At 39.1% G+C, this 26,672-nt stretch overlaps 1 long non-coding RNA gene across 1 annotated transcript in view; it reads left to right on the top strand.

The window, feature by feature from the left end:
* The first annotated feature begins 310 nt into the window (after nucleotides 1-310).
* LOC105496314 (uncharacterized) overlaps nucleotides 311-26,672 on the top strand; it is a 40,297-nt gene continuing 13,935 nt past the window's right edge. The window contains exon 1 of the long non-coding RNA XR_011623554.1: nucleotides 311-525. This is a non-coding gene — a long non-coding RNA (uncharacterized lncRNA). The remainder of the gene's footprint in view (nucleotides 526-26,672) is intronic.

The following is a 26,672-nucleotide window of genomic DNA, read 5'->3' as shown; positions in this document are numbered from 1 at the left end:
GGCCTTGCTCCCTGCCTTCTCCCCTTAGAACTGTCTTCAGTGATGTAAGGGAAGAGCGCACACTATAGAAACCTTAGTTAGCTTTAGGGTTCCAAGAGCAGAACAAGCATATGTGTCTTTTCCTAGGTGGAACATAAGGAGGTGCAACATTCATGGATTGCTCCACAGATCAGCAATAGAGTTAAGATCACTATGTGGAGTGTTATAGACTGACTGTTTGTGTCCCCTCCAAAATTCATATGCTGGAACCCTGACCCCAGTGGGGCTGTATTTGGAGATGAGGCCTCTAAGGAAGTAATTAGGGTTAAATGAGGTCATAAGGGTGGGACCCTGGTCTTAAAGGATTAGTGTCCTCATGAGAAGAGAGACACCAGAGCTTGCTCCCTCTCTCTCCCTCTCTCTCCATATGCCACAGAAGAGAGACCCTATGAGAACGCAGCAAGAAGGCTACAAGCCAGGAAGAGAGCCCTCACCAGGAGCCCAGTCTGCCAGCACCTTGATCTGGGACTTCTAGCCTCCAGAACTGTGAGAAAATAAATTTCTGTTATTTCAGCCACTTGGTCTATGGTATTTTTTATGGCAGCCTAAGCAGACTAAGACAAGTATGTAGACAGACCAGATTAGGACCACTTTGCAGTTTTCTCATACCCAGAATGGTACAGGTAGAAAATATTTACCACATACCCAAGAAAGGTATTGGTATAGCTGAGAAAAATCCAGACCTGTAGGGGTCTCATAGTTTGGGCCAGGCTAGCAATGATTGTGAAGATGATAACTGTGTAGAGTCCTGATAGGATATAATGTCTCCGTGAAGTCTAACAGTGATAAGTAATAACGATCAAGAATTGTTCCTTCATTATGTCTTGACCCTGTGATGTCAACTGTAACATAAATGATATCCAGGGGTAGGGTAAGAGTTGAAGATGGGGAGGTCGTGATAGAGAAGTCTTGAATTGATTGGGATTACGTGTTGAAAATAGGTATTTGAGATATAAATTGAGTTTCATAAAAATGAAGTCATACATTTTTGTGTATCTGAGTTTATGGCCTAAAGTTTTTACCCATTACACATGCTTACTCTCTGGTTGACGTCCCACAGTAGGGAACCCTTGGGGCTTGTTTGGGTTTGACTGCAGTGAATGACTTGGGGAAGATCACTGGGGTGTATGTCAGAAGAATGCATATTTTCTTTGCCAAATAAAGTAAGTTATAACTGAAGATTATAAGTGATTCCTACACAAAAATGTGCAAGTGGACCCTTCATGCAAGCTATTTCTTACAGGGTAACGAAGTTTGGTTGAAAAGGTTTACTTCCCATGTACCAGTATCCCAGAGTTTTAAATTCAAACTCAGGCCTTATGTTGCAGATCTTTGGATTTTCTTCTAAAGAATAAAAATTATAAGGCCGGGTGCAGTGACTCACACCTGTAATCCCAGCACTTTGGGAGGCCGAGGCAGGTGGATAATTTGAGACCAGCCTGACTGACATGGTGAAACCTCATCTCCACCAAAAGTACAAAATAATTAGCTGGACGTGGTGGCACATGCCTGTAATCTCAGCTACTCGGGAGGCTGAGGTACAAGAATCGCTTGAACTCGGGAGGTGGAGGTTGCAATGAGCAGAGATCGCACCATTGCACTCCAGCCTGGGCGACAAGAGCGAAAATCCATCTAAAAAAAAAAAAAAAAAAAAGAATATAAATTATAAGTGTGAACTCTGAATAATGAGGATCTTCATTATGTTTACTATTCAATACTTTATCTTTTAAAGTACCTGAGGAGTTGTATTTTTATTGCAAAGATGATACAGCTGCTGGAAACATTTGCAGAACTCCTCTGCTGGAATTTTCTTCAGAGATGACAGCACATTCTGTTAAATCTTCACATTAATGACTAATCTTTATTCTTTGAGCAAAGATTTGATTTTTTTTTTTGTAGCACTCTGGCACCAGAATGATTTTGAGTTAAGTCTGATGAATAAAGAGGGGAGTCACCCTGGGTAATACCATCTATGGTCAAAAACAAAATGTGACTAAAAGGAAATTAGACTGATTTTTCGTGGTAAAGATAAGGAAACTAATAGATACTTTAAAAATCATTTAAAAATAATTTAAATCTAAGAAACTCTTTCTTGAATCAACAAACCTACGGAATTTTAAGCAAATGAAACCAATAAAAGCAGAGCTGCTTTGGTTAAGGTGGTGTCTGGAGCCTGGGTCCCTCCTCCCATACCTTGAATTCCTGAGATGGCCTTGAGGCTCCACACAAGAGTACAGTTAGAAAGCCATTGCTTGAGATGATAGCAAGTTAAAGATATTATTTTAAATAATAGATTTTAAAAGATACAACATTCTCAGGCAGGTCATCCATAGCCCTCTCAAACAGTACGTGGCTATTATCAAAGACTTTTCTGAATGAGAAGTAGGATACAAAGTGTGACATTAAGAAATAAAAGAGTTTTTCTCTATAAGTGCGCTAGTCAGAAGACTTTCAAGATGACTATCCAGGAAAGTCAAACTCACCCTGCCATATTGCTCTCCTGCCATGGCAGTCTCCAAATTTTTACAAATGATACCCTGTACTTTTTTCCCATTCCCCTCCAACCTGTCACTTAACAGTAGGCCCGATGTTAGACTCTAGGGACAGTCTGTGCTCTTTGCCTCAAGCACTTAAATCAGGGCCTAGCATTGATTCAGTTCTGCTCCTCTTCTCACTAACTTGGACAACTCATTTCTCTTGTGACCAAGCCTAGGCCAGGACCAGATGAGGGTCAGATTTTCTGCTCTCCAGTCAGTCTCCCTATGATGTAATGGTCACTGCATGGACCTCTGGTCTTGTCTTCTGGGCCTCAGTTTTTGTAGATTTTGAACTCAGTTTGGAACCTTTGGTCTGACACTGAATTGATTTTCTCCAAAGCCCCTACCCAGTCCAACCAATGGTTTCACATCTGTTTTTCAGCCATAAAAACCCTTCAATAAAATAAAAATCTTATAGTGAAATATGTAAAACAGATGAAAATGGAGCTATTCTGGCTGGAAAGAAGGTGAGGCCTCTCATCTGCATGGCATCCTGCCTGGCATAGAGTTAATAAATGCTAATTGTTAAGTAATAAGGATAGCAACAGCAACAACCACCACCATTAGAAAGCTCAACTTGGTCAGGTGCGGTGGCTCACACCTGTAATCCCAAAGCACTTTGGGAGGCTGAGGTGAGAGGGTCTCCTAATACCAGGGGTTTGAGACCAGTCTGGGCAACGTAGTGAGACCCTCATCTCTACACAAAATTAAAAATTAAAAAAAAAATTTTTAAAGCTCAACTCAAATGCCACCTTCTCTGAGAAGACGTCTCAAAATCTCTCAAAGTCCCTCTTCCTCTTCTAAACTTGCATAATGTTTTATTTTGTACCACTTTTGGTAAAAGATACCATATTATGGCTTATATTAAAATTATTTTTATCTTTTCTACTAGACTTTTAAGTTCCTGAAGGAATATTGCCCAATTGTTTTATTTCTATACTTTTCCACAGAACTTCATATCATGCCTGTAACAGCCAGATCCTAAAGTGACTCCAGTGATTCTTGACTTCTGGTATTCATGCCCTCATACAATCCCCTCCCCTTGAGTGGGGGTGGGACTGTGACTTGCTTCTACCAAGAGAAAATGGCAAAGGTAATAGGATGTCACTCCCATGATTATGTTACATTATATAGACTCCATTTTTGCCAGTATGCTGGCTCTAGAGTTTCCCTTTCCATTGCTGACTTTGAAGAGGGAGCTGCCACAAATCTTACAGCCCTAAGGAAAAGTGACTTCTCCAAACACCTGATGAGCTTAGAGGTAAATCCTTTTCTAGTTGAGGCCCCGGATGAGACCCCAGTCCTGGCCAACATCTTAGTTGCAGCTTGTGAGACCCTATGCAGAGGACCCAGGTAAGACATGTTCAGACTCCTGATGCAAAGAAAATTTGAGATAATAAATGGGAATTGTTTAAAGGTGCTAAGTTTATGGTGATTTGTTAAGCAATACAGAAAACGAATACAGGTGTAATGTAGAGCTCTTAGTCTTGCTCTAAGAGGATAGATATCAAGCCTATGATATTGAGCAATTATTTGGTAAGTAATTTTTCAAACATTTAAGATACTTCTAAAATCCTATTGAAAAACATCAAACATTTATGTATGGCAAAAAGCAACAGAAGTTGGTTTACAGAAATGAAAAGGCAGATCAAAACCTGGTAAAACATTTTAAAAGCCTATCTCAGCAAAAGCTTGATTTTCCTAACATGTAAAGAGCTAATAAATCAGTAAGAGAAAGATTCTACGTCCATTAGAACACTAGGTAAAGGATATGAAGACAGTTCACAGAAAAGTAAATACAAACGGCTCTACAACATAAGAAAAGGAGCTCAACCTCATTTAAACAAAAAGAAGTCAAAATAAAACTGCAATGACATTATTTTTCACTTATCACACTGGCAAAACTTTTTAAAAAATTGATAATACACTTTGAAAATACACAATAACAGGCGCTCAGTGTTGTAGTAATCTCTAGGAAAGGCAATTTATGAGATTTATTAAAATTAAAAAACAAATACACCATTTGACCCAGCAGTTATACTTCTATATTTAGATATGCTCATTTACAGATATGTTCACCTTCTGTTAAATGACTTATTTATTGCAGTATTGTTTGTATCAGCACAAGATTGGAAACAATCTAAATTTTTATCCAGAAAGGACTAATTGAATGAAATTTGGTGTGGTAATACGATGGAGTGTTCTGCAGCAGTTAAAAATAATATATTGATATGGAACATGCTCTAAAGTATATTACTAAGTGAAAAAAGCGACGTTTGGAACACCTGGTATAATCTACTATCATTTATCTTAAAAAAAATCCACTTTTGGCTGGGCACGGTGGGTCACACCTCTAATCCCAGCACTTTGGGAGGCCGAGGCAGGCTGATCATGAGGTCAGGGGATCGAGACCATCCTGGCTAACATGGTGAAACCCCATCTCTACTAAAAATACAGAAAATTAGCCTGGCATGGTGGCGGGCGCCTGTAGTCCCAGCTACTCTGGAGGCTGAGGCAGGAGAATGGCGTGAACCCGGGAGGTGGAGCTTGCAGTGAGCCTAGATCGCGCCACTGCACTCCAGCCTGGGCGACAGAGCGAGACTCCGTCTCAAAAAAAAAAAAAGACTCCATTTCAAAAAAAAGAAAAAAAAGAAAAAAAAATCCACTTACATATATGTCTATATTTGGAAACGCTTGGAATATATCTAGAAGTTACACTAAAACATAGTGGCAGTCATTGCCTCTGCTACTGGGGGACAGAGATGTAATGAGACTGACTTTTTCCTTTGTCTCATTTTGTACTTTTTGAATTTTGTACCATGGACATGATTACTTATAAAAACCGAATTAAAATGCATACCAAAGCAAAAAAGCTTATGAGCACATTTAAAACAAATACGTTAAAACATAATTTAATAAAATATATTATTTCCGAATAATAAATTGCAAGCAAAAATGCCCCAAATCTGAGGTTTTTGAACAGCTTACATGGGTTTACGAGTGAAAAAGATGAATCTTACAAGCCTCTGATAGATAAAATTTTCACAGTAGTATATTTCTTCCCAGCCAAAATCCCCCAGGGAAGTCAGTTGAATACCTTATACTGTAATTTTAGTTTTTCATTTCCTTGTGTAAAAACCCCCTAGGAGCTTTGCTGCAGAAAGGAATTCCCTGGGATTTTAAACCAGCGTGGTTTAGAAAAGTCTTAACTTCAAAGTGAGGTTCCCAATGTACTGTCCATGGGTGGCATCTTTCAAAATGAAATAATCGGAATTTGGTGGAAGTCGTGGCAGCTACACCTAGGGTTTGGTGTTGAAATAAGCAGGAAATATGTTCTGACACCCAGCGGCACAAAGCTGTTACAGAGAGCATTGTCAATTGAGTGTGTCCTTAATCAATCTGAAATGTTTTAACATTGACTTTAATATGTATGTGCTTTGAGACTAAGTGTTAGGAATGATCTCACAAAGATCTCACCAGGGGATGGGAGACACCCTTCCCACTGTGCTGAGTGGGATGAGGACACTGCCAGCCTGCTACCTGCTAAGCTCCCTTCCAAAAAACCCTTGATGTGGAGGGGAGTGATGAGTGAGCTTTTTACAACATGCCTATTTTTGCAGAGTTCTCTCTCTTCCATCCTAGCTGCTGGGGTCGTGTCAACCTTGTGTACATGGTAAAATTGAGGACCTCTACTTCAAAACATCAACTCCATTGCTTGTCAGCCCACTGTTTTAGCCTTTATTTTGGTCCTGATAGCTTTTTTGATTTCACATTTTCCCCCTTCCCAGGAGGGATCACACCTTGAATTCTAATTACCTTAGTTAAGAAGAAACTTTGGAAAGATTTGTTGACATTCAGTGAAGAGCAGGAATGTAGGAGGAGTTGTGGGGGAGGCCAAAGACTCACTTTGCTGTGTCTACTGTTTTACTGAGATGGGCTGTGGCTGAGCATTGGAAAATCATCTTGTACACATGTCGACTTGACTCAGGTGCGAGAGAGGACCTGGACCTGGATGCAACACCTGCCCTGTTTCAGAAGTGTCTGGCACCCTCCGGGGCTCAGTGCAATCTTTTTTTTTTTTGAGATGGAGTTTCGCTCTTGTCGCCCAGGCTGGAGTGCAATGGCACAGTCTCGGCTCACTGCAATCTCCACCTTCTGGGTTCAAGTGATTTTCCTGCCTCAGCCTCCCAAGTAGCTGGGATTACTGGTGCCCATCACCACACCTGGCTAATTTTTGTATTTTTAGTAGAAATGGGTTTCACCATGTTGGCCAGGCTGGTGTCGAACTCCTGACCTCAGGTGATCCACTTGCCTTGGACTCCCAAAGTGCTGGGATTACTTACAGGTGTGAGCCACCACGCTTGGCCACAGTACATTCTTATTGATTAACTCTGTTCTTAACTAATTGACTGATATGGTTTTGCTCTGTGTCCTACCCAAATATCATCTTGAAATGTGATCCCCACATGTCAATGGAGGGACCTGGTGGGAGGGGCTTGGATATGGAGGTGGTTTCCCCCATGCTGTTCTCATGATAATGAGTTTTCATGAGATCTGATGGTTTAAAAGTGGCACTTCCCAGTTCATTCTTGCGCTCTCTCTCTCTCTCTCTCTGCTGCCACCGTGTAAGACATGCCTTGTTTCCTCTTTGTCTTCCACCATGATTGTATGTTACTTGTGGCCTCCCCAGCCATGTGGAACTGTGAGGCAATTAAACCTCTTTTCTTTATAAATTACCCAGTCTCAGGTAGTTCTTTATTTGTAGCAGTTCTTTATTTTATAGCAGTGTGAAAACAAACTAATACATTGACCCTCCTTGAAAATGACCATAATTAATTTTCAAGTTCTGGAGGGAAGTTGTAACAGAGTTTTATTTCCAGTGAATCCCAGCACTTGAATTTTTAGAGGCTCACTTCATCTTCTACCCTTTGCTAAGGTTTTGCTCAGTTCATTAGTAAATCTTCTTAGAGGGAATGAAATAAAGAGGGGATCAGAGGAAACTTGCCTTTGTCAAAACAGTTCTGGTGAAGGATTCTGTCAGCAAGTATTTGTAACTGCTGGCTTATAAGAGGTTGGAGATTAACTCTGGATTAATTTGTCTGAGCTATATATTTCCCAGTCCTCAGTAAATGACCAAGAATTGATTCTGGGTGGTGAGAAATCCATACACTATCACACTGGTGTGTCCCTTGAGGATTAGGCAAGACATTTTAGTACTGAGGTACACAACAGAACTTTGTCCTCCTGCTTGCTATGATTGGCTATGAACGCATGCATTGCGTGTGGAGAGGGTTTGGCTCTGTGTCAAAGTGGGCTGACTGCCTCACACAATCTCTTCCCATGCCCCCTGAGTTTTCTGAGCCCCTTTGCACAGACAGTCACTAGATCAACTGGAATTTACCCCATCAAATTCAAGTGTAGACAAACCTCTGGTATTCATGCCAGTGTGTGTGAAGCGTCCACATTGATACGTGGCTTGTCAGTGGTGGTACCTTGAAAACATGATGGAGACACTGAGCTGATTTGGAGGCACATGTGTTAGCTATTGATCAAGGGCATCTTTTGCTCTTGGTTGGGGCCCCTTAAGCCGCTTACTTTCATAGACTAACTTTGGCTTCTTTCTTCTTCACATCAGGAGCCCACTGACATCCTTGCCACTGGATTATGTTTAATGGCATTCAAACTAACATTTTCCAGTATCAGCTTAGATCATCCTCAAAAGGCTGACCCTGCTTTCAGGTCTCCAAAGGATGCTTTTCTTCTGACACTCCACTATTTCCTGAACTGGTCATTGTCTTCTTCCTCTTCACCTCCTAACTTCTCTTTTTAGTCTAGTCCCGTGCAGCAACTTTTCGTTTCTTAAAATACGTAGCCAGTTGAATATTTTTATAGCAAATCATCGGGTAGTTACGTGGTCCTTAATGGAATTTAGCCATTTCTCACTTTTGAAGTGTGGCATGGTCTCAAGCTCCTTGTGTCTGTGCCCAAGGCACCATCCTACCTTCATTTGTCATCTCCAAATCTAGAGGGTATAATTTTCATCATTCTCACTTCTTATAACCTCAAAGCTTTCCAGTTAGCAGCCTGGTCTCTCCCTAGAATCCCACTTCCACACCCCCTCCATAAGGGTCCTAGAAACCTACCCAGCATCAAAACTTGGCAGTCCCTATGCCTGTTCTTGCCCTGCAAAACCACATTCAGGAGTGAGGAGCTCTACCTTAGAGCATTTTACCATTTCACACATGCACCTTTCTTGAGCTCACTTTGACCCTCATTGTTATTGAGCCCGGAATGGAAGGCAGTGGGTTTGGGGAGCCTTCACGTAGAGGAGTGTTAGCTTTATCTACATTCAGACAGAACAGGATGAAACTGAAGTGGCTATGCAGATATTTTAGTCTCGCTAGAATTCTTGTTCCATTACACAACAATTTTAGGCAGTCAAAATTTCAAATTTGGGAAGGAGGTAAGAATTTTGTCGTGCGAGGCACATGTCCATTTTCTGCAGCAGGTTTGCTTCAATTAATTTCTGACATATTCTTTCTTTTGTAAAGGTTCACAGAGAGAGACCCAGAGCTTTTTCAAAGGTACAAAGATTTGGGCAATTTGAGGGAAAATACAAGGAGAAGAGGGGAGATTTACTCTACACCTCCACACCCCAAAATAGAGAAAGTCAGAGATGTGTATTATCTGTGTGTGTGTGTGTGTGTGTGTGTAGGTGTGCACGCGCATGCATGAACATGCACACATGTGTGTGACTCGTGACTCCAAAGTAATGTAGCAGATTTTCAGATGTGGTTTTTGGAATCTTTTTTATCACATTAATATCTTGGGCTGTACATACGTGAATTCCATGCCTGTAAGGATACATGCACCCGTACACCAAATCTAACAATATAAGATCCAAAGTGCTAAGATTACAGATTACAGATTCCGCAGTTGATGAAAAGCGAGCATTTAGATTTGTGTTGTATATGTTTACATCAAGATTTTGAATTCAGGGACCTGCTGTTTTCACAGTCGCTGCCATTCTCTGCACAGCCGGTTTGGAAATGTTACAGTCCCTGAGAGACTGGCTCCCTCATGAATAGGCAATTAGATGTCTCCTCCCTCCAGGCTGCGAGAGATGCTCCCTCCCTCCTGGAATCTTCTCTACTTTTAGAAAACGTGTGCTTAACTTGTAAATGTAGTTTTCAGTGCTGGTAAGAATATTTTTGTTTTGAATAACAATCGCGTTCTTTTCCACAGCGGGAGGCGCTCTGCTGAGTAGCAAGGAGCCCCTCCCGGCCGGAAGGCTTTTGCGGTGCTAGCAGCGCCTGTCTCAGAGCCCTTCTTTATCAACACTGGGCTGCAGGACCGGTTTCTGAAGTACAGAGTAAACATAATTGTTCTCACATTAAAAAGAAGAGGAAAACAAACAAGGCGCAGATACGTTCCGCAGTTTTCGCAGCACTACATGGAGCTGTGACACGCAGGCTGCCTAGGGGGGCTCCTCCTCCCCGATCTCCCTCTCACTAGATGGGGGACCCTGGACGGTGGCTGGACTCCTCCGGGTTTCAGTTTCTCCCTCTGAGCAGTGAACCTCCTATGACTATTGGGTGGATTAAATGGGATAATGTATTAATGTAATGTAATGATAATGTAATGCTTGGAATAGCTACCTGGTGCATATCTGCTCTCCATACTGTTGCTGCTGCAGCTCTTGTAGAAGGTAGGTTTACCGGGAAATGGGCCCTCAACATACAGATTCGAATATAAATTTAAGCATACATATTCCTCCGAAAATGCAGTCCTTTTCTCCAGATCTTGGCTTGACCTCCTTTTTCTAGCCAGTGCTAGTATTTTTGAAAAATCAGAATTGAGTCCATTTTAAGAAAATCCAATTTAAGTGTCAGAATCTTAGCCTTGCCTAAAACTCTTTACTGGCTCCCTATCATCTATAGGAAAAATTGAGACTCCTTAGTAAGATATAAAGGGCTATTTGCAATGTGGCTACCAACTACTTCTCTATCTTCTTCCCATGAGACACTACCATATGTATTTTATGTGGCAGCAGGAATGAATTGGCCACAGTCCTGCTACCACTGTATTATTTCATGCCCCTGGGCCTTTGCAAATGCAAATGCATGAAATTCTGTCTCCCCCTCTTTACTTTCTGGGACAACTCTGGCTCCATCTACGTGTATTTTCTCTAACACTCATGATCCGTTTGATTAACGTATTGCCTCCATCCTCCGTGCTTTGCCCGTATTTTTAGTCTTGTACATGTTACCTGGTGTTGCAATGCATTTGTTTATTGGTTTGTCTTTCGCATTTGACTCTGAGTTCTTTGAGGAGATGAACTAGGTCTTATTCATTTCTGTATTCCAGCACTAAACAAACAGTACAGACTTAGTGACACAAAAAATTGTTTCATGGTTTAATTCAAATAGAGAGTAAATGTTAATATTATTAAGGCAGACACTGCAGAGATTTTTGTTGCTTTTTTTTGTTTTGTTTTACAATAATGAGGTTGGCTCTTGTATTTAAAATATTTTGGAGAACAATGGCCATTTATATAAATGAAGAGTATTTGAATCAACAGCAAGAAGGTGTTTCTAGGATTAATTTCATTTGATTCAACAAGTATTGTTCTAAGTGCTGGGGGATAATAATGAAGATGGAATAAGATACATTCTGTTTCCGCAAGGAGCTTTCAAACTGGAAAGGGATAAGGCAAACAGAGTAGAAACAGGGCAAAATTCATGCCATTAGAGGTGAACAAAAAAGAGTTCTGGAGAAAAAAAAAGAGTTCTGGGGGTTTGAAAGGAGAATCAGCCAAATGTAACTGGGGATTAGGAAGAGGTGTTGTATGAAAGTGGCAATGTTTGAGATTGACCTTGATGGGCTAGGCAGAGATGGCCAAGAAGGACATTTCAGGCAGGAGGGACAGTGTGTGTAAAGATCTAGAGTAAAGATATAGAGGTGACTAACAGGATATCCACTTGGAGACCAGCAACCATCCACCAGGCTCCATCTTATGCCCAGTATGGGGAAGTAGTGGGAGAAGAAGCTGAAAAACAAGTTTGTGGCTATTTTGCAAAAGGTGCTTAGTCCCAGAATGAGGAAATTTGACTTATCAGGCATTGGGGAGCAATCAATACTTTTGAGCAGAAGAGTGATATAAATAGAAGAATGCTAAAGAAATTTTGGATTGTTAGCATATAGGGATTGCCGCAGAAAGGAGAACTTCACAATAGGGATAGGAGAGAGGAGACTGCAGGAATGTAGATGGGAGGTACTAGCAGTGGAAGATAGTATCTGAGAGGTCTTGAATTTTCTGAAGCTCACTTCGTCAAAACAGAGAGGACATGTACTCATTTTGATGTGAGGATGAGTAAGAAGAAAGAGTCTCATGTGATGCTCGGGTTTAAAGCATGGATAAGGGAAACCATTCAGAGAATTCAAGAAATCAAGCAGAGGAAGTCATAGTGTTAGGAATATTGTAAATTTGGTGTGGGCGATGTCAAGTTCAAGGATCTTCAAGTAGATTTGAAACTTAGGAGAGAGGTCAGAGTTAGAGCTGCATACTGACAATAACTGACATCAGGGAATAGATGTTATACTGAGAAAAGGAAGACAGAGAGAGGAGAAACCAAGTATAAAACCTTAGATAATACCTACTTTTATTAAAGAGAAAAAAACAAACCGATAAGGGAGAACAATGATAGTAATAGAACCAGGATAGCTAGTGCAATCTCATGGAATTCAAGTGTGAGTTTTGAGGAGGAAATCATTCCTGGGGGGGAATTTCAGTTCACTGACTACTTGACATGTTGTATAAAAACTTGTTTGAATTTCCATAGCTTTTTGGAGTTCATATCCCTTCATAATTATTTGTTTATATGTCTTTCTCTCCGTCTGGACTGGGAGCTCCTCCAAGGTGAAAACATGTCTTAGTTGCGTTTTTCCAGCTTTTAGCAGGGTACCTGGAATGTAGCTAGGGCTTAATGATCATTTGTGGAATGAGTAAACAAAGTAATAGAGAAATGAAGACAAGGAAAGGCCAACTGTACTTGAGAAAGAGGTAGAGCTCCTGAAATAAAGCAATGAGTGTTTGAACCATTTTCTGCTCTTGAGAGAGGAAGAAACAACGTCTATGAAAAGGCGTTTCAAAAGCAAGCATTTAGAAAAATTCTAAGTCCTCCACTATGGCATGAAATTCATTGTCTAAATTTTCATAGATTTAAGCCTCATGATTTGTGAGGTATTGCAATGAAATTATCTAGAAAGTAAAGGGATCTGTAACATTCCAGCTGCTTGCATTCAACTGGCCACATGATTAATGACATTGCGAGGCCCATTCAGGGCCTTTCATTTCCCAAGCACTTTATAAACATTGAGTAATCTCACAATACCCTTGTGAGATATTATCATGTTCATTTTCCATATGGTTAACTGAGCCAAGGAGGTTAAATGACTTGCTCAAAGGCCACACTGGAAGTCAATGGCATAAAACGTTCAGAAAGAAGGAATCCCCAGGTCCCATACCTCACTGTTGATTGTTGAACCGAATCTCACGCCATGTACTGCTAAGAAGTCTGACTGACAGGCCAGTGCTATAACAGATTAGACTTTACAACCAAGCTAAGTGAGGATTAGCATGCTGTCTCTGGCAAGTCAGGGCTGGCCCCTGGAAAGAGAAAACTGCAGGACAATGTGATGCCTGGAAAAGGAAGAGTGGAACCTGGCATGTGTGAAATCACCTCTATGAATTTCCAAAGACATTTAGTGAGATAGGAATCCAGATGGGGTGGAGAAATATAGGCTTAGGAAATATTGCTTGATGAGCATCTTAAATCTTAACATTGATGCCTTCTTACTTTTCTATAAATATTTGCATTATTCTTTACCATTCAGTGTTGATTTTAGTAGTCTATTTACACTTCTCCTATCTTCATATTTATCATATCATGTTATCAATATGATGCTCCTTTGATCTAAAAAATGCCAAAATATTGTCATACTGTCAATTCCTATGAACATGGCCTTTAAGAAAACCACTAACTTCTGATGAATTGGAAAGGTGAAATCTGACAGTCCCAGTTAGCTCACTAGGCTGGGATGTATCTTTCTAATTTGCAATCATATATTTATAGCCAAGTCTTAAAGAGCATTTGTGTCTTCGTTTTCTCAAAATGAAGAAAAGAGTATGGAGTGGATGCTGTTGATGCCTTGTACATATTGCCCTGGGCTCTTTATATTGGGAGCTCAAAGACTCAGTGCCTTCTACTGTAGACAGCTGTGACTTTTTGCCTGAGGACTTTCTCTGACTGCTGGAGTATGCTCAGCCTGAGCTGGGGAGGTTACAAGCCTGGGCTGCTAGTGTCTCAGGAGTAGACCTCCAGGAAACACTAATGGAAATTGGTGGCGCAGGACCTCAGCTTTCTCACTGTGCCCCGTCTTCTATGCAGCCTCACTCCCAGTGGTCCTTAGCAGGATTGCACCTTGGTCATCTGCAGAAGTAGTTTGTTTGGTAACACATAGGCTGTATTGACTTCTTTCCTTCCCTGTCTCACTTTCCCACTCTTCTAATTGTGCTGCCTGGGATTACCATCCAAAAAAACCATTCACATCCAAATGCCTGTCTTAGGGTCTGCATTGGGGCCATTCCAACCCAAGGCCATTACAAGGGTTATAAGAGTATCATAGGATAATGGGGCTTTGAAGTCCAGATAATAATTATGAGTATATATCACTATTTACAAGGCACTTTCTTTTTTTTTTAACTTTTATTTTGAGGGGTACCTGTGTAGGTTTATTACATAGGTAAACTTGTGTCATGTGGGTTGTTATACAGATTATTTTATCACCCAGGTATTAAGCCTAGTACCCATTAGTTATTTTTCCTGATCCTCTCACTCCTTTTACCCTCCATCCTCTGATAGGCCCCAGTGTGTGTTGTTCCCTTCTATGTGTCCCTGTGTTCTCATTATTTAGTTCCCACTTATAAGTGAGAATATGCAGTATTTGGTTTTCTGTTCCTGTATTAGTTTGCTAAGGATAATGGCCTCCAGCTCCATCCATGTCCCTACAAAGGACATGTTCTTGTTCTTTTTTATGGCTGCATAGTATTCCATGGTATATATGTACCACATTTTCTTTATCCAGTCTATCCTTGATGGGCATTTAAGTTGATTCCATGTCTTTGCTATTGTGAATAGTGCTGCAATGAATATATACGTACATGTGTCTTTATGGTAGAATGATTTATATTCCTTTGGGTATATATTCAGTAATGGGATTGCTGCGTCCAATGGTATTTGTATCTTTAGGTCTTTGAGGAATTGCCACACTGTCTTCCACAATGGTTGAACTAATTTACACTCCCACCAACAGTGTATAAGTGCTCCTTTTTCTCTTCAACCTCACCAGTATCTGTTATTTTTTGGCTTTTTAATCATAGCCATTCTGACTGGTGTGAGATGGTATCTCATTGTGGTTTTGATTTACATTTCTCTAATGATCAGTATTGTTGAGCTTTTTTTCATATGATTGTTGGCCCTGCATGTATATCTTCTTTTGAAAAGTGTGTTTATGTCCTACAAAGCACTTTCATACTCAGTTTCTGATGAGAGTCTTACAACCACTGGTGAGTTAGGATGTCTATTATTATCTCTATTTAACATCAAAGATATTGAAGTTCAGTGGGGCTTAATGCCTTGCCATGAGCCAAAGCTAGGAAGTGGTGCCTCTGGCATTTAATTCCAACCTCTTTCTCCAAATCCCCACCTGGTTCCACCTTTTCATTGTATTCTCAGGTGCTGCTAGCCAAGAAGACTTGTACTTTGACTTCTAATGCTTCTGAAAAATGTAGATTCCATTAGTGTAGTTGAATAACTGTTTAATCTCTACCTGCATGTTAAATTTTATTGAGATATGTTAACTATGTATCTATTAGATAACTTTGATTAGCCACCATTGTGTTTTATAAGGTAAACTAAACATTTAGATTTAAATTATATTTAATTCTCTTTAGAGAAATGTTAAACATCATCAAAATCAGTTGTCCTGTAAACATTTTTATGAATTATTTTTTTCATTTATGTACATTTTTTCAAGTCATAGATTCCTAGAGTTGGAAGAGACCTTAAGATGTGGAGATGCTGAAATCTTATCCATAGCATCCCTGACAGATGGTCTCTCAGCCTCTGCTGTCGTATTTCTTATAATGAGATCACCATCAGACAAGAAGACTTACCTCATTGTTGAAAGTTCTGGTTAATTTAAAATTTTTTCCTTTTATTGAGCCAAAATGGCTTTATTGTAACTTCTCTTCTGTTAGTCTGGTTGAGACCTCTGGAAGTAAACAGAACAAGTTGAATAATTTGTCTTGGCTTGAATTTCTTTCTACATGAAAATAATTCTTTAAGTCCATCATCTTTTCTTGTGTTGACATCTGTCTGCATAATTTTGTTCTTATTAGGAGTGTCTGTGCTGATACCATGAATGCATTATTAGTTCTTTACTTTTCTGCAGTGGTTCTTCTTATAGGTAATGTTTTCATTCCTCTATAATAGTCCCAGAATTCCTGGCCCCTTTTGGTACACTCGCTCATTCTTTTACAGTTATCATTTCTCCTTAGGTCTCATGTGAGACCATGACTATGCTAGTTTACCCTTGACTGTGAGTTTTCACTTGTTCATTGTTGGATTTCTTCTCTTAGTTATTGTTCATTTGCTCTTCTCCTATGGTTGTAAAATGACATGTATTTATTGAACTCATCTTTAATTTGAGATTTTCCTTTTGTCTTTGAGGCTTATCTTCTGGGTCCTGTTTCTCCTTTCAGTTGTAGATGTGGGGAACTGACTGTTAGAAAGAGGTGTAAAGCAGTCCTATTTTCCATATTTCTGCCCTGGATATCCTCCTTGGAGAGAGTTTTTAGCCTCTTCCCTTTTCCTCAGACTTCTCCCTCTCCTCACAATCTTTTTTCTCTGGCATCTATAGAATGCAAAGAACATGAATTTTAGATTTAGCAAACATGAGTTTTAATTCGGCCTCTACCTCTGAATTAGTTTCCTTGGGCTGCGTAACAACCACAAAGTGGGTGGCTTCAAACAATAGAAATTTGTTCTCTCACAGTTTTGGAGGTCAGAAGTTATAAATTAAGGTGTCGGCAGGGCTCTCCTCTCTTAGAGGCTTTGGGAGGGGATACAGTACCTTCCTTGCCTCTTCTATCTTCTGAGGGCTGTTGGCATTCCTTGGCTGTGACTGCATCTCTCACTGTTCTGCCTTCATGTCACCTTCTTCTCTGTATGTGTGGTATCCAATTTCCCTCTGCCACTCTCTTACATGGACAATTGTGATTGTCCCACATTGAGGTCCCACCCTGATAAACTAGGATTATCTCCTCATCTCCAGATTTCTAATTTGACCACATCTTCTTTTTTTTTTTTTTAATACAGAGTCACGTTCTGTCACCCAGGCTGGAGTGCAGTGGCACAATCTTAGCTCACTGCAATCTCTGCCTCCTGGGTTCAAGCAATTCTCCTGCCTTAGCCCCCTGAGTAGCTGGAACTATAGGTGTGTGCCATCATACCTGACTAATTTTTGTATTTTTGGTAGAGACGGGGTTTCACCATGTTAGCCAAGCTGGTCTCAAACTCCTGACCTGAGTGATCCTCCCACCTTGGCCTCTCAAAGTTCTGGGATTACAGGTGTGAGCCACCATGCCCGGCCTTGATGACATCTTCTGATGATCTTTTTCCAAATAAGAAAACATCCACAGGTTCTAGGATTAGAACCTGATATCTTTGGTGGACATCATTCAGTCCATTTCAACCTCTTATTATTACTATGAGGTTAAGGAAGTGTATGTGCCTTGATTTTTTTTTCATCTATAAATTGGAACCAACAATTACCACTTTACAGTATTGAGTTTTAAATGAGATAACATATATAAAGGGCTCAGCACCTGTTAGGTGCTCAATACATTTTAGTGGCCTATCCTGCCTTCTAGGCAGGGTTTTAGGTGTGTTATTCAGGATCAGGCTCTTTATCTTCCCTGAGTTTAGTTTTCTGAATCTTTGTCCTTGGGTATTAAAATATTTATCCCATAATATCTTTGGGAATATCAAATGAGATAAAGAATACAAAAGTGCTTTGCTAACTGTAGACTACTATAAAATTGTAAGTTGTTGCTATCTCAACATTAATATTAGTTTATGTTAAAGTGTGGTCAAGTATAAGTCCCAGATATTCTTCCATTGAGCTGCAGCCTAGTCAACTCTCTTGCAGTCTATAGTTACTTAATTGATTTTTTTTGAAACCAAATGTAGGATTTTATATCCTATGAAATTTAATCTTGTTGGTCTTGGCCCAGCATCCCGTCTGTCAAGTTTACTTTGAGTTTGTATTCGAGAGTTATTTATGTTATTCCTTCAAGCTCCGGGGCTGTTGCTGGCAGGCGCACATTAGACTGTAATGCATTCAAAGAAGAGTCAGAGTTCTAAATTCCCCCCCATTACCACCCCCACCTCACCTCCTCCTCACCTCCTGACTTTGCTCAATTTTAGAAAGGCATAGAAACTCCCAATTTAATTTTATTTTGGATTGAGTATACACATTAGAGGACTAACTGCTCCCACTTCACCAGAATTTTCTAAGACTTGATGGCTCTATGTAAAGGGCTTGAAATGAAAAAAAAAGAAAAAAAGAAAAAAAGCCCACAGTGTATACATATCTAGGGACAAAGCAATCAGAAAATTGTCTTTCTCGTTCCTAATGGAAGACCAGAAGGTATTTGTTAATTTTTTAAACAATTCACACACGTACACACACATGCGCGCGCGTGCACACACACACACACAACCCCCTTTCATCAAATATTTGACACATCATAGGTCTATAATGTTTTAAAGTTCCTATTTGTTATAAAATTTGATTTAAATAGTGTTTGGGTCCCTTCATTCCTTTTTAATGTCACCCTTCTAATGATCTCCGCCCCCCCGCCCGCCCACACACACACACAGAACCCATTTAATGTAGTGTCTTCAGCAAGGATGAATTTATAGCTCCCATCACAACTCATCACATTTATATGGCAACAGAAACTGTAGTGCTTCAATCTGACCTGGGGGTCTGGAAGCATTACAGTTTATTAGGCAGAGCTTTTAGGAGACCCTCATTTGCAGGGATGTTTCCATCAGAGCAATGCCAAAATGTCCTCTGAACCAAGAAAATGGGAATAGCTGTGAGCTTGTCAATCTTTGTTCTTTCAAATGTAGCATTTCACAATTCTGTTATCTACTGCAGAACCTTAGGCTCAAGTCTGATGAATATCTTTCAACTTCTATTAAGATCAAACTCAGCAGTCTGTACCTTGTCAACCATTATATTCATGAAGAGCGATAGATCACCTTTGAAACCTTTGAGAATAAGTAAGATGGTGGCTAGATAAAGGTTATTGTGCGGCAGTTGAATATTTAATAGATTCTGCTGGCAATTTAAAATAATATCGCATTATATGTTCAACTTTTCCCCCCTCAGAAATGTAGACTGAGGCTGCGGAGATATTTCAGAGTTGTAATTACTGCACTTGAAATTGATGTGGATATGCATGCATATGAAAGGAAAATGAGAGATGTTTTTCCCTCAGAAGAGAACCATTTTTGCCCATCACCACATATCAGACTAAAGAAACAAGGATAGTTTCTTTAAACTTAATGTCATACCCTATTCCAGCTAGTAACACATTCATTTGAATTAAGTTTTAAAAATAAAACTCCAATCAGCAGTCACAGCCAAGGCAGTATTTCAATCAAAAGATTTTTTGAAAAGTGGTTGATTAAAAAATAAGTTCAGAAATATAAAGAAGTAGGATAGTTTAAAAAATCCCTGTGAGACTTAGAAATGATATTTTAGAACTAAAGACAAGGAAAAAATTGAAATGTTCAAGTACTTCAAGGGTGCAAAATTCTTAAAGACATTAATGATTATTATGGCTTTAATATTTAATCCCCCCTTGGACCAATATTATTCTCCCCCATAAATGATCATAATAAGAGAATGATCACTTCTGCAGATCATCTAAAGGCAGAGGAGATGTGACTTTTAGGGGACAGGGAGGAGGATAAACTAAAAGATACCAACCCCCTCCCTAAAAAAAAATTCCTCACCAGTCCTTGAAATTTTAGCCTTTACGTTTATGTTTTTAAGTTGAGTTATTTTATCTCTCCAAAGCCTCATCAAAAATGGATCTACCCTTAAATGTTAACACTCATTGAGCAAGAGGTTCTCAAACTTTAATATGTAGGAGAAGCACCTGGGGAGCTGGGTGGTGATAAAGATGCTTGGGTTTGGCCTCAGAGATTCTGATTTGGTATTTGTGGAGTGGGGTTTAGGGATCTGCTTTTCTTTCTTTTTAAAACATCGTCTTTATTTTTTTAGAGCAGTTTTAAGTTCACAACAATTGATAAGAAGGTATGGAGACTGCCTATATACTGCCTGCCCAAACACGTACATAGCCCCTTCCATTATCAACATCCCCCATCTGTACCTTTGTTACAATTGATGAACCTACATTGACACATCATTATCATCTGAAGTCCATAGTTTACTTTAGGATTCACTCTTAATGTTGTACATTCTATGGGCTTGAATAAATGTATGTGTATCCACCAGCACAGTATCATACGATACAGTTTCACTGCCCTTAAAATCCTCTGTTAACAAGTTTTCAGGTGAACTCCTGCCCTTGACCATGAACAGGTCACAGTCATAAGCAATTTTTTTTTTTAAGTAAAGAAGTGGAGAAGTAGGGAGGGTATAGCAAGAAACAAGGCATAGGAGACAATGTGAGGAGCCTGGCTAGAGCAGTGGAGACTCAACTTAGGGCAAATAAGGAAATACTTGAGGATCCTGGAAAATAGTGACAAATTATTCCACCAATGTCTTTTTATAAAAGCTATGCAAATCACCCACAGACATGAAACTTGAGTCCACAAATTTATTAATTAAAAAGTTTCATCTGTATCCATATTACTTCCCCATTCCCCCCACCGAACCCTGCCAACACACACACACACACACACACACACACACACACACACACACACACACCATTCATTGCAGTTGTTTGGCATATTAGGTTCTAATTTTCCCTGCCTCTCTTAGGGTCACCTATAGGTGAGGCTGTTCTTAATGATCATGTCTACATGATGTTGAATATCCAGCTGAAAATAGGGAAGAAAAAAATCAATAAAGCTGGTTACTTGAAATTATATGGACAATTCATTTTACTCCTTGTGTCCCCAAAAATTTATAGATTTCAACCTTTTTATTTGCCACTGATTTTTGTTTAAACCTCATGATATTAACCTCAGGCAATAAATTACCCCAATATTGACAACCTAAGGGGATGCTTTCCCTTTTCCTGGTTGATTCCTTGAGAGTGAGAGTGATTGGGGGGAAAAGGCATTTCTGAGCTCCTGACGTGGGTTCAACCACAGCATTTTTAGTTATGCCTTCTTTACTCGGTAAAGTGTGAAAACCCATCCAAATCATAGGGAATGGGAACACTGCCCACTTTTCTTTCTAAAAGATTATAATTGCCAAAGCAATAAATTCTATTATAGACAATTCAGAAGTGAACAACAACAAAAAATGTCAGACATAGTAGAGATACTCCTGTTAGCCTTCTGGCATGTTTCTTTTTGTCTTTTTTGCTTGTTTCTATGCATGTATTATATATATTTTAATAACAACATAGCATTATGTCATACTGACAGTTTCAAAACTTGCTTTTCCCAGTTAACAATACTTCATGAGCGTGTACCTATATTGATAAGTGTTCTATGCATGATTTGTAATGGCTACATTTATTTCCCAGGCTCTGGATATAGTACAATTTATTTAACCATTCTTCTTCTGCTAGCTATTTAGGTGGTATTTAGTTGGTGTATTTTCTTCATGTTGTAAATAATGCTCCAGTGAACACAGTGGGACATAAATCTTTGTGTACCTCTCTGATTATTCCTTAGGGCAAATTTCTAAAAGTGGAATTTCTGGAACAAATTTTATGCATGACTTTAATGCTTTAGAAATATATTGTCAAATTTCCCTCCAGAAATAATGTAGTAATTTACACTCACACCAGCAGTGTGTGAGTGACTGTTTCCCTGGACCCTTACAGGGAATTGTTATTTTAAAACATCTTTGCCAATTTCTACTTTTAAATTTATGATAATTGTTATTAATGCCCTGAAAAGGTCTCTTTTTAACAAATCTATTGATTTCTAACACATATTGCCATTGATAATCAAATATAAAATATCAAATATAATTGACTCCTGGTTTATCCACTGGATCAGTGGTTGACAGACTTTTTCTGGAAAGGACCAGATAATAAATATTTTATACTTTGTGGGCCATCTGGTTTCTGTTTCAACTACCCAACTCAGATGTTGCAGTGCAAAAGCAGCCACAGGCAATACAAAAATCAATGAGCATGGCTGTGGTCCAATAAAACTTTATTTACCAAACAGGCAGAGTGTCGGATTTTGCATGTGGGCCGTAGTTTGCTGGCCCCTGCTTTAGGCATAATGAAAACTTGTTATGTGTTAGCTACTGTCCTAGATACTAGAGCATAGAATCTAGTACAGAAAAGAATCTGGTGAGCAGAAATGATAAGGAGTGTGACAAATATTATGATAAACAGATGCTCAGGTGCTAAGGGTATCAGAGAACAGGAAAGAGTCAGGCCTTGAACGTCAAGTAGATGTTAGCCAAATGAAGCTAGGAAGGTTTGGAATGTAGGGGCATAGAGTGGCATGCAGGACATCCAAGGAAGAGAAAATAGCAAGCATGTGCAAGGCCCGAAAGTATAAGAACAAATTCCACAACCTATACCTAGTATCCTGCACATGAGTAGAGATCAGGTAGTGTTCATTAGAGTTCTCTAGAGAAACCAAAGCAATAGGAAATTTTACATATATGTGTGTGTGTGTGCGTGTGTGTATATATATATCTGTTAGTATATCTCTATCTCTATATCTATCTAAAGATTTATTATGAGGAATTGGCTCATGCAATTATGGAGGCTGGGAAGTCTCATGATCTGTCATCTGGAAACTGGAGATCTAGATAAGCCAGGGGTGTAGTTCTAGTCCAAGTCTGAAGGCTTACAACCAAGGGCACCAGTGGTGTAAGTACCAGTCTGAGGGCAGGAGAAGACCAGTGTCCCAACTCGGCAGTCAGGAAGAGAGAGCAGATTCTCCCTTACTCCACCCTTTTGTTCTATTCAATCTCTCAACAGATTAAATGATGCCCAATGCCCACTTGCAATGCAGAGGGTAATCTTTACTCGGTTTACTGATTTAATGCTAATTTCATCCAAAAATACCCTCATAGATACGGCTAGAAATAATTTTTAACCAAATATCTGAGCATCCCGTGACCCAATCAAGTTGACTTGTAAATTAACCATCACAAATAGAAAATCAGTGGAAGACAAAGCTGAAGAGGGGAGAGGATCAGACTGTGCAGGGCTCCATAGCCATACCAAGGAGTTTGCATATACCTTGAAGGTGTTGGAGGCCCATGGGTGGATTATAAGCTAAGAAATAACATTACCAGATTTCAGTTAAAAAATATTCTTTAGCTGGGAGGAAAGTGCAGGTCTGCAAACAGAAACTTCTAGTTCTGCTCAACCCCAGTGGCCAAGTATTAACTCCACCAAGCCTCAGTGCTCTGCTCAAGGCTCTCTCAAGCTACAGGGCAAGTGTATATCCATGAACATCTGTGGAGCATAGCCTCTGGCTCTGCTCATCCTGAGTGGTTCCACAGCAACCCCAGAGACCTTGCCCAACCTTGGAACTTAGGATGCAGCCTTGTCCAACTACAGATTACAAACAGTGATGTCATCCAGCCAGGGATGACAGCCTGCAACCCAGGCTGATCAGAGGCAGTTGTAGAGGCCAGTCAGCAGTCTTGCCTTATCAGAATCCAGCCATTGGTCTCACCAGACTGTAGAGCACATCCAGTAGTTCTGCTCAACTTCAGAACACAGGCAGTGGTTCAGCCCAACTAGAGAACCCAGCAGCAAGGTCTGCCTGCCTGGAGTTGCATCCAATCCCAAGCTAGAATAAATAGTGAAGGTCTATCACCACTGAAGACACCAGGAGGGTGGAAGAGGTGGCCATGTCCTCAAATGTGCTGATACCAGTGCAAGGGCACAAGGATGTTGAAGAACCAGGGAAATATTACACCATCAAAAGAAACTAATAAAGCTCCAATAATGAATCTCAAAGAAATGGAGAGCTATCAAATGACTGACAAACAATTCAGAATAATCTTCTGAATTCTTTGGGAAACTATAAGAAAATACAAACAGAAATGAAATGAAATTTGGAAAACATTCATGAGCAAAATGCGAAGTTTGATCCCCTTCCCAAAAAACAAAAACAGTAAAAACAAACAAAAAACAAATAGAAATCCTAGAGATTTGTTGAAGAGAACGAAACTTTGCATAATAGGAATTCCAGAAAGAAAAGACAGAGAAAAGGCCCCAAAAGAATATTTTATAAAATAATGGCTGAAAATTCCCAAATTTAAGAACAGATGACAAAATCCGAGCACAGGAAGCTCAGAAGCCTCCAATAAATTTCAATCCATAAAAGAGTTCACCAAGATACATCATTTCAAACTATCAAAAATCAAACACTATAAAAAAATCCTGAAAACAGAAAGAAATAAGAAACATATAATATTGAAGGCAGTCCCAGTATGGCTGTCAGCAGATTTCTCAGCAGAAGCCTTGCAAGCCAGTAGAGAGTGGGATGACATATTCATAGTGGTAAAGTTAAAATAAACTACCAAGCAAGAATGCTTTACCTGGAAAAGATATCCTTCAGAAATGAGGGAGAAATAAAAACTTTCCTGATAAACAAAAGCTAAGAGAGTTAATCACCACTAGGCCTGCCTTATTGGAGTTGCTATAGATAATTCTTTAAGTTGAAATAAAAGACTGCTAATAAAATAAAACAGGTAAAAGTAAAAAAACTCAATGGTGTAAGTAATATATAATCATCTATCCTAATACTGTAAAGGTGGAGTATAGACCAATTTAATTTCTACTGTAAGGGTTAAAGACAAAACTATTTAAAAAAACCATAACTAAAATAAATTGTTAAGGCACAAATAACGTAAAGACATAAATTTTGACATCAATGTTATAAAAGGTGGAGGGGAGGGAATAAAAGTGTAGAGTTCCTACATACAATGAAAGGTAAGTTGTTATCAGCTTAAAATAGCCTGTTATAAGAGGTTTTATGTAAGCCTCATGGTAATTACAAAGAAAACATGCATAGTAGTTACAAAAATATAAAAAGAAAGAATTCAAAGCATACTATCTCAGAAAACCTTTAAACCACAAAGAAAAACAGTAAGTGAGGAAGAAACAAATAATCTACAAACAACCAGAAAACAAATGACAAGATAGTAGTAGCAAGTCCTTATTTATATTTATCAGTAGTTACCCTGAATGTAAATCGATTAAATTCTCCAATCAAAAGACATAGCATGACTGAATAGATTAAAAAAACAAACAAACAAACTACATGCTTCCAACAAAGAGATTCACTTTACTAGTAAGGACACACATAAACTGAAAGTGAAGGGATGGGAAAGATATTTCACACACATAGAAATCAAAAGAGAGCAGAGGAAGCTATATTTATATAAGTCAAAAAACTTAAAAAGAGACAACAAAAGTCATTATATAATGATAAAGGGGTCAATTCATCAAGAGGACATAACAATTGTAAATATGTATGCACCTAATATCAGAGCACCAAAATATATAAAGCAATTACTATATTATCTGAAGGGAGAGATAGAATACAATACCATAATAATAGGGGAACTTAATACCCCACTTTCAATAATGGACAGATCATCGAGACAGAAAATCAATAAGAAAACACTGGACTTGAATTACACTGTAGACTAAATGAATCTAACAGACCTGTACAGAACATTTCATCCAGCAGCAACAGAATACATGTTTTTCTCAAGCAAACATGGATCATTCTCCAGGACAGACCTTATGTTAGGCTATAAAATGAGTCTTACCAAATGTAAGAAGATGGAAATCATATCAATAACTTTTTTCTATCCCAATGGCATGAAACTAGAAATAAATAACAGGAGAAATCTTGGAAAATTAACAAATATGTGAAAAGTAAAAACCATTCTCCTAGACAACTAATTCGTCATGTAAGAAATCTAAAATAAAATTTTAAAAATGCCTAAAGACAAATAAACATGGAAATACAATACAGCAAAACTTATGGGATGCAGCAAAGGAAGTCTTAAAAGGGAAATTTATAGCAATAAACACCAATATCAAAAAGAAGAAAGATCACAAATAAATAATCTAATGTTATGCCTCAAGGAATTAGAAAAAGAAGAACAAACTAAGCACAAAATTACCTGATGGAAATAAATAACAAAGATCAGAGCAGAAATGAATAAAATAGGGACTAGAAAAACAAGTTTTGTGTGTGTGTGTGTGTGTGTGTGTGTGTGTGTCTGTTTAGATGGAGTTTTGCTCTTGTTGCTAGAGTGCAATAGTATGATCTTGGCTCACCACAACCTCTGCCCCCCCCTCCCCAGTTCAAGTGATTCTCCTGCCTCAGCCTCCCAACTAGCTGGGATTACAAGCATGTACCACCATGCCCGGCTAATTTTGTATTTTTAGTAGAGATGGCGTTTCTCCATGTTGGTCAGGCTGGTCTCAAACTCCCGACCTCAGGTGTTCCACCTGTCTTGGCCCCCCAAAGTGCTGAGATTACAGACATGAGACACCGCACCTGGCCAAGAGTTCATGTTTTGAAAAGATAAATAAAATTGACAAACCCCTTAGGTAGACTAACTAGGAAATAAAGAGAACACTCAAACAAATAAAATCAGAAATGAAAGAAGAGACATTACAGATTCCATGGAAATACAAAGGATTATAAGAAGTTACTATGCCAACAAATTGCATAACCTAGAAGAAATGAATACATTCCTAGACACATACAATGTACTGAGACTGAATCATGAAAAAATAGAGAACCT

Source organism: Macaca nemestrina, chromosome 5 (assembly GCF_043159975.1).
Source record: "Macaca nemestrina isolate mMacNem1 chromosome 5, mMacNem.hap1, whole genome shotgun sequence".
Classification (NCBI taxonomy): domain Eukaryota; kingdom Metazoa; phylum Chordata; class Mammalia; order Primates; family Cercopithecidae; genus Macaca; species Macaca nemestrina.
This window is presented reverse-complemented; position numbering and strand designations above follow the sequence as displayed.